Consider the following 6,842-nt stretch of genomic DNA (forward strand, 5'->3'; position numbering starts at 1 on the left):
GAGAGGAGAGGAGAGGAGAGGAGAGGAGAGGAGAGGAGAGGAGAGCGGGGCAGGGCTGCCTGCAGCCTGCTCCTCGGGCCAGAGGCAGAGCTCCAGCATCCGTAGGTGTCACGCGTGCATCCACAGGCGCCTCCGAGGCACGAAGGATGCGGGTTTTTCCAGTGTGTCCGTACATACGCGCTCGGGTGTGCTTGTCTATGTGGACATACGGATTTATTAACAAGTCTGTGTGCTGAAGGCACTGCGTTCCTTATTTTTTTTTTATTCCCTCGCCATGGATTTCGCGACAGGAGCGCAAGAAGTGCCCTGCCCCTCTCTCCCGGCCGCCCCTGAGAGCCAGGGCAGTGACTTACAGAAAATCACACCGCACATACAGAGCCAGAGGTCACCGAACACCCGCCGGACCAGGGCGCTAGGACGCGTTTAGAATCTTAGAATCGCTAGGTTGGAAAGGACCCACTGGATCATCGAGTCCAACCATTCCCATCAAACACTAACCATGCCCCTCAGCGCCTCGTCCAACCCGTCCTTTAAACACCTCCAGAGAAGGTGACTCAACCACCTCCCTGGGCAGCCTCTGCCAGTGCCCAACGACCCTTTCCGTGAAATATTTTTTCCTGATGTGTTTGCCACGGTTCCTCTGCAGCGGGATCCGAGCTGCTGCTGCGCTCCGGGAGCAGCGGGGTGAAGAAGCAGGGGGTGTTTTTGTCCCTAGCTCCCCCACGCCCTCCCCAGCACCTAAAATATCTCTACGAATCCAGTTCATGGAGCTGTATTCTGACCCGAGCTCCCCGGAGTCAGGTTGTGTAAAGACAGTGCTTGAGCCACTGAAACCACGCGGTCCCTGCGCCCCTCGGCAGGCAAGCTAGCATCGGCTTTTTATTTCAGCCTGGGCTCTAATTGTTTTGTTTTTTTAAATACAGTGGTAGCTGCCTTCCCTGAACGTTTCCTCAGACTGCCCTCCCCGTCCTGACAGCTCGGGAGATCCGAGCCCGACCCTGATTCTCTGCCAGGAACGAGATTGTGCGGCGATAGAGCAGCCGAAGCTCGCAGGCAGAACGCGCATCCCGCAAAGCTTCCCATCTCCTCCCCTCCGAGGACCCCGTGCCCTCCTCAGCTCGGCTGAAGCCGAAAAAAAATTCATTTAGGCACCGCGTAAACGTGTTGGCGTTTTCTTCGAGGACTCCCGGGGGAACTCGTCTCAAAATCAGCCCGCGGCCACCCCCGTGTTGGGATCTGGGAGGTGAAAACGATGGGGATTTCGCCTGCTAGGCTCCCACTTGATCTGAGAGGCAGGAAAATAAATCATTGGCACAGAAGGGAGAGATATGAAGGGATAAAAAAAGCTGCTGGAAGGAAGATCTCTCTGTGCAGCGGCACCAGAGAACAGGACAGAGCTGGCTGGCTGGTCACGATGTAAATGGAGAAGGAGATGGGTTTTGCCAGCAAAGAGAAAGGGCTGTGAGAGAGCTGCCTCTCTAATGAGCGCCTATAATGCTCTAAAGGGTCTCAGCATTTTATGCTTTTCAGGATACGACTAACAGCAAGGAAAAAATAGAAGTTTAGCAAAAACGCAGCCATCAGAAACTGTTCGTTCCACACTGGTAAACATCCCCTCGTGGTGAAATTGTTGGTGGGGGCGGAAAGCAGGGCAAGAGAAAGCATCTTCTTCTAGTATGTGCAGCTCTCTAATTAATGAATTTGACAAACTGAAAGGTCTTCCTCTGGTTACTGTGACTTGACTTGTTTTTTCTTCTCCCTTTCTCTCTCTCTCTTTCTTTCCCCTGTGTAAAGATATACGAAACAAGAAAGTATCTAGTTTAGATAAGAAGAATAACGGAGATTAAACCCACGTTATGTAGGATTTATCTTAGAGTACTTTACGAACTACATCCCTTTTCCTTCTCTCCATGTCGGCATTGCATATTCTGGTATTGAAACATGCATCATTTTTGACAGCTTCGGACTTACGAAACCAAAGAAACTTGTAGGTGTCATCTGTCAGAAATAATTTTTCGTTACAGCCTGTAGGTTTAATGTTGTTCTTTCTATTCATTGTTCATGCTATTAAAATAAGATCTAAATAAAATTATTCAGTATTTTCCCCCATCGCCTGTGGACCGCTGCCTTCAGCTTCCTCAGCGTCATCATCTTTCAGCCTAAATATTCAAATACGCGTTTAGAAGAAGAAGACAGATTAACCTCACGGTTTCTGTCTCACTCGATGTCTCTTACACGGAAAAATAAGGACACACTTTGGGCACTCAATTACAGAAAGGTTAGCTCTTCCAAAACTAGGAGAAAAGAAAAAAAATCCTGTTTACCTTTTAATACTTCCATCATGGCTTGTTATCTTTTTAATAAGCTGATTTTCTTAAATTACTTATGGAACGAATCCTTCTTAAAACCGGGTTTGAACTTAGCTGCGCTCAAAATATCAAACTACCTCCTGCTTTAGAGTCACCGGTTTCAAAGCGAAATTCTGATGCTCATCGTAGAGGTTTTCGTGCCTGAAAAAGGTGACTTTGCCACCGTTGCGTTTAAACCCGTGTGTCGAGGTATTTGAAGAAAAAATGGAGTGCGCGCATCCAGCTAAGGCTGAGAAGAGGTTTCCAACAGAACAGTCCTCGGGGCTTTAGGACTCAGCCCCGGGTAGAGAAACTGCTCTGGGATGCCGAACTAGACTTTTAATTTATTATTGTATTTTTAATCATTATTTTCTTTTATTGTTAATTAAAAAAAATAAAAAATGACCCCGGGGATGACTTCCCAGGAGGGAAATCTCTCTGGATTTTACTCGCGGCACACCTGAGCTGTCACCCTGCCCCGTTGTGCCCGTGGTCCCCGCTCTCCGTGTCCCTCAACTCCTATAAATCTCAGGCTCCCCTCGGGGTGGGACGGTGCTTTGGGAAGCGGGGGGAGCTGCAGCATCCTCATCCCTCTGTCCCGCCGGGCCAGCTCCAGGGGAGGGTCGTGGGTTGGTGGCTGAAACCTGGGATGAGAAAACTCCTCAAACTCCCTTTGGGAGCCGCAAAAGTGGGTGGAAAAAGGTGTGCGCACACACGTGCCTGTGTGTGCACGTCCAGGAAACTTGTCTGAGGGAATAAAGACACAGAAATATGTAACGTGGCAGTTATATATTTTTTCTCCTCGTTTAAGTAGCTTTTTTTTTTCACTTCTGTAGCTTCAGAAATCCACTTTGAGCTCCTGGTTTGGAGAGAAACCGTTCGCTAGCGCAGAGAGAGCGGGGCGGCAAAGCTTCTCCTCGGAAAAGCGTCTCTCAAGCGTGACCCGACGGGGATGCGACTAATTAACTCGGTTCTGTGTTTTCCGCTCATTTCTCCCCGGTAACGCCAGGGCCCTGCCGGGAAGGAGGCTCTCCTGGGGCCAGGATCCGCCGTGCCCGCCTGCCGCCCTGCTTCAAGGTTACCTTCGGTACCTTCGCGAAGTCGTGCAGAAAAAAAAAAAACGACTCCCGAGGTCCCACGGGAACGAGTCATGCGAGAAAACGCGTGTTTCTCATTTTGTTCGAGTCAATAAAAGCGACAGAACCGGTTTGCGAAGGAGGGAGGCGCCGGGGGGGGCTGCGGGGCTGAGCCCCGGGAGATGCTCTCGGGGAGGGAAACGCAGGGTTTTGAGCGAAAACGCGGAGAAATAGCGAGAAAGGAAGGAAAAGTCCTGGGGAGGTGGGGAAAGCAAAGCCCTTCGGGGCAATCTCACATTGTCCAGAAGGTGCTGAGGGTGAGGAAGGGTCCCCCCGAGGCACCCCAGGGTGCGGGGCAGGTAGAGGGGGTTCCTGCCCTGGGCTGGGTGGCAGCCTCCTGGCTTCTCGGGACAATTTCATCGCCCGCGACGGCTCAAGGTTTGATTAACAGAACGTTTGTCAAGAGGCAAGAGAGAGGTAAACTGTCCCTGAGAGGTGCAGGTCACCTCAGAGACCTTCCCTCTTCTCCTCGTGTCCCCGCGGAGGTTCCTGGCAGAGCCACCCTCCCCCTGCACCTGGGACACAGGGAAAGGAAAAACCGAGATCCTGCTCAGCGCTGGGATGTTTATTTATTTTTTTGGCCTGGGGAATGGAGTGAGGGTGAAGAGAAGGGGGGACAAAACGCAAAATATCCTTTCAGGGGGGCTGCAGTTGACCCTGGGAGCTTGGTCTTCCCAGGAAGGAAAGTCCTCCTTGGATGGAACGCTTGTCCCCCGTGAGTGAAGGGCCACCCAGTGTCCGGACTGCAGGTGGATCTTCGTGGCTCTTGGGACAGTTTAATCCCCTTCTTAGCCTGGACTGGGTGTGTTGCTTGGGATCTGGCCCCCCACGCCAGGGCTGGGGCCATCCCTGCATGGAAACCCTGAGCCAACACGGCAGAGGACGCATTTCCAGCTGACCAGAGCATAAAAAAAAAAAGAAAATCAGACCAATGTAACACTGATTTGATACTCCATTCTGCATATGTTCCCGCTCTGTATGCTTTACTGAGAGGAGGTGGGGTTAAATGCCAGAATGCCTGTGACCCAGAAAGGGAAACCCTTTGAAACAGCAGGCTACTGTTTGGAAATGCTGGCCATTTTTAAAAATTATTTTAAGCTCAGGTTGGTAGGAGGTGGCTGAGAGCATCTTTCTGAACCAGCTACCCTAGCCAAGGAGTTCTCACAACAGAGCTGACAGTTTTAATGACACCTCTATCTCTAATCATTTACCTTCGTATTGTAAACTGAACTGTCATTATTCTGAAGTCTCCCCCATCTAACAAAATTATACTGAATGTCTTCTTTGAAAAATATTAAATGGTTGCCTTTGCAAAAGTGTTTCTTTGTGTGCGTGTCTTGGGGAGTGATGAGGGTGCTTCAAATAAAAAAAAAATCTCCAGTATAATTCTTTGTCCCTGAAATTGTCAATTAAGAACAACAGGATCCTTATGTTCAGATATGTGCTACTTAGTGCTGAGTTTTTATTTCACAAGTATAAACATTATTGATGGATAAACATCATTTGTGGAATTCCTACTGGTTTGACATGGGGTCACATCCAGAGTCACCGCTCTTCCAATCCACCTCCTTCAGTGCAGAATATAGCCTAAAAGACCACCATTATTGGGAAAAATATCAGACAACTGTCACATTACCTAACTTAGTGAAATCATAACAAAGGCTTCCATTAGAAGTGACATAACATAAGCTCGAAGGGGTTTTCAATTCCACTTACACTTCTTTTTCCCCGTTCCTTTCCTGAAATGTCTCACATTCTTGGCATGTTTTGTGGAAGCTTGATTAAAGTCAGAAAATCTGGGTTTGTACCACTCATTCATTTCCTGAGGGGATATTAAACAGAAGAGGGCAAACAGGAATGCTTATTGTCAGATCTGTGAGAGGATACGTACTGTTTTCAGCTATTAGATGAATATGTAAACATGTAAAAAACCCGAGAGTATTAGTAGAGACTATTTTTTTTGTGTGTGCAACTAAAGCAAAGGGCTAAAGGAAATACTGTATTTGGAATTGCAGAGGAGGAACTATGAACAAAAAACTGACGTGCATCATCCTTCAATCATTTTAAATGCTATTTATAACGTGTGGATTAGAAGAAGCATTTATTTTGTAAAACAGCAACAACAACAACAAAACCCCAAACAAAAAAAAACAAACAAAAAACCCCAAAACCCCCAACTATCCAACTATGCTGCTTATATTTATATCTAGTGATGGACTACTATGTATATTCAGTATGTTTGTGACGGATTTTATTAGGGGGGCAGAGCGGGAAGAGATCAGCAAGACCTGACAGATAATTTTATCTCACAAATATGACAAAGTATAATTTTACCTGCAGGTTCTTGGCTACAATTTTTTCATCCTCTATCTGGATGTCCCTCAGAGCAGCAGCCAGGTCCGAGGCTGAATAGGAGACATCGGCACACACAGTGGCACTGAACATCTGTTTCATGAAATCTTTGTTTGCCTGTTTTGACAAAAACACACAGAGAGGATGGTAAATAAAGCTATCCCCCACACAGCTCCTAGAAAAGAAAGCATGCAAAGCAATGTCAAGGGGAAAAAGCTCTGTCCTGTCTGTTCTCCGCTATGCCCCTGCCTGGGAAAGCATCTCCCAGCTGGCCCTCCAGCGAGGTGGAGCCGCAGTGGCATCCACATCCTCCAAGAAACACGAGAAATCGCACACGGCCATCAATCCTCCCTATGTCATGTAACGCAGTCCCAAGGCTCCACACCAGCTGCAGGACTCCCTGGCCTGGCAACAGGCATTGTCAGCATCTCTCTCCAGTCGAGAGAAGCCCTTGCCCCTTTGTGCAGGGGTTGCTGCAGGGCTGGGCTGGGTCCTCGAAGCACTGGGAACCTCCTGGGTGCCACTCGGCAGGGAACCTCTCCAGCATGGCAGGATGTCCCTTTGTAGAACACCAGGAGAGCTTATTCCTCCACACCAGTCCTCTGAGACTGGTGTGGTCTGCTGCTGCATGGTTTAGCAATTGATAGGAATGGTTGGACTCAATGATCCGGTGGGTCTTTTCCAACCTGGTGATTCTATGACTCTATGAAACGGAGTCACGCTATATGAAGCTTGCCCTTCCAAGAAAGACAGTCTGGGAATGGGGCTGTCAAGACCCTATGGTGCCAGGCGCTCCTGTCCCCGCAGCGTTTGACGACCCCTGCAGTGCCAGGCGCAGGGCAAGCAGAGGTGTCCCCCATGCCCAGAGTGCAATGGTGTTCATCGGAGCTATGGAAGTCTCCTGCCCAGTCTCTACCAGTTATTTCCTGCCGCATCGCAACATGTAGAAACACAAACTGCCAATGTGAGGCAACAAAACACAGGTGCGAAAGCAGAGCAAGAAAAA

This window comes from Phaenicophaeus curvirostris, chromosome 2, assembly GCF_032191515.1.
Source record: "Phaenicophaeus curvirostris isolate KB17595 chromosome 2, BPBGC_Pcur_1.0, whole genome shotgun sequence".
Lineage (NCBI taxonomy): Eukaryota > Metazoa > Chordata > Aves > Cuculiformes > Cuculidae > Phaenicophaeus > Phaenicophaeus curvirostris.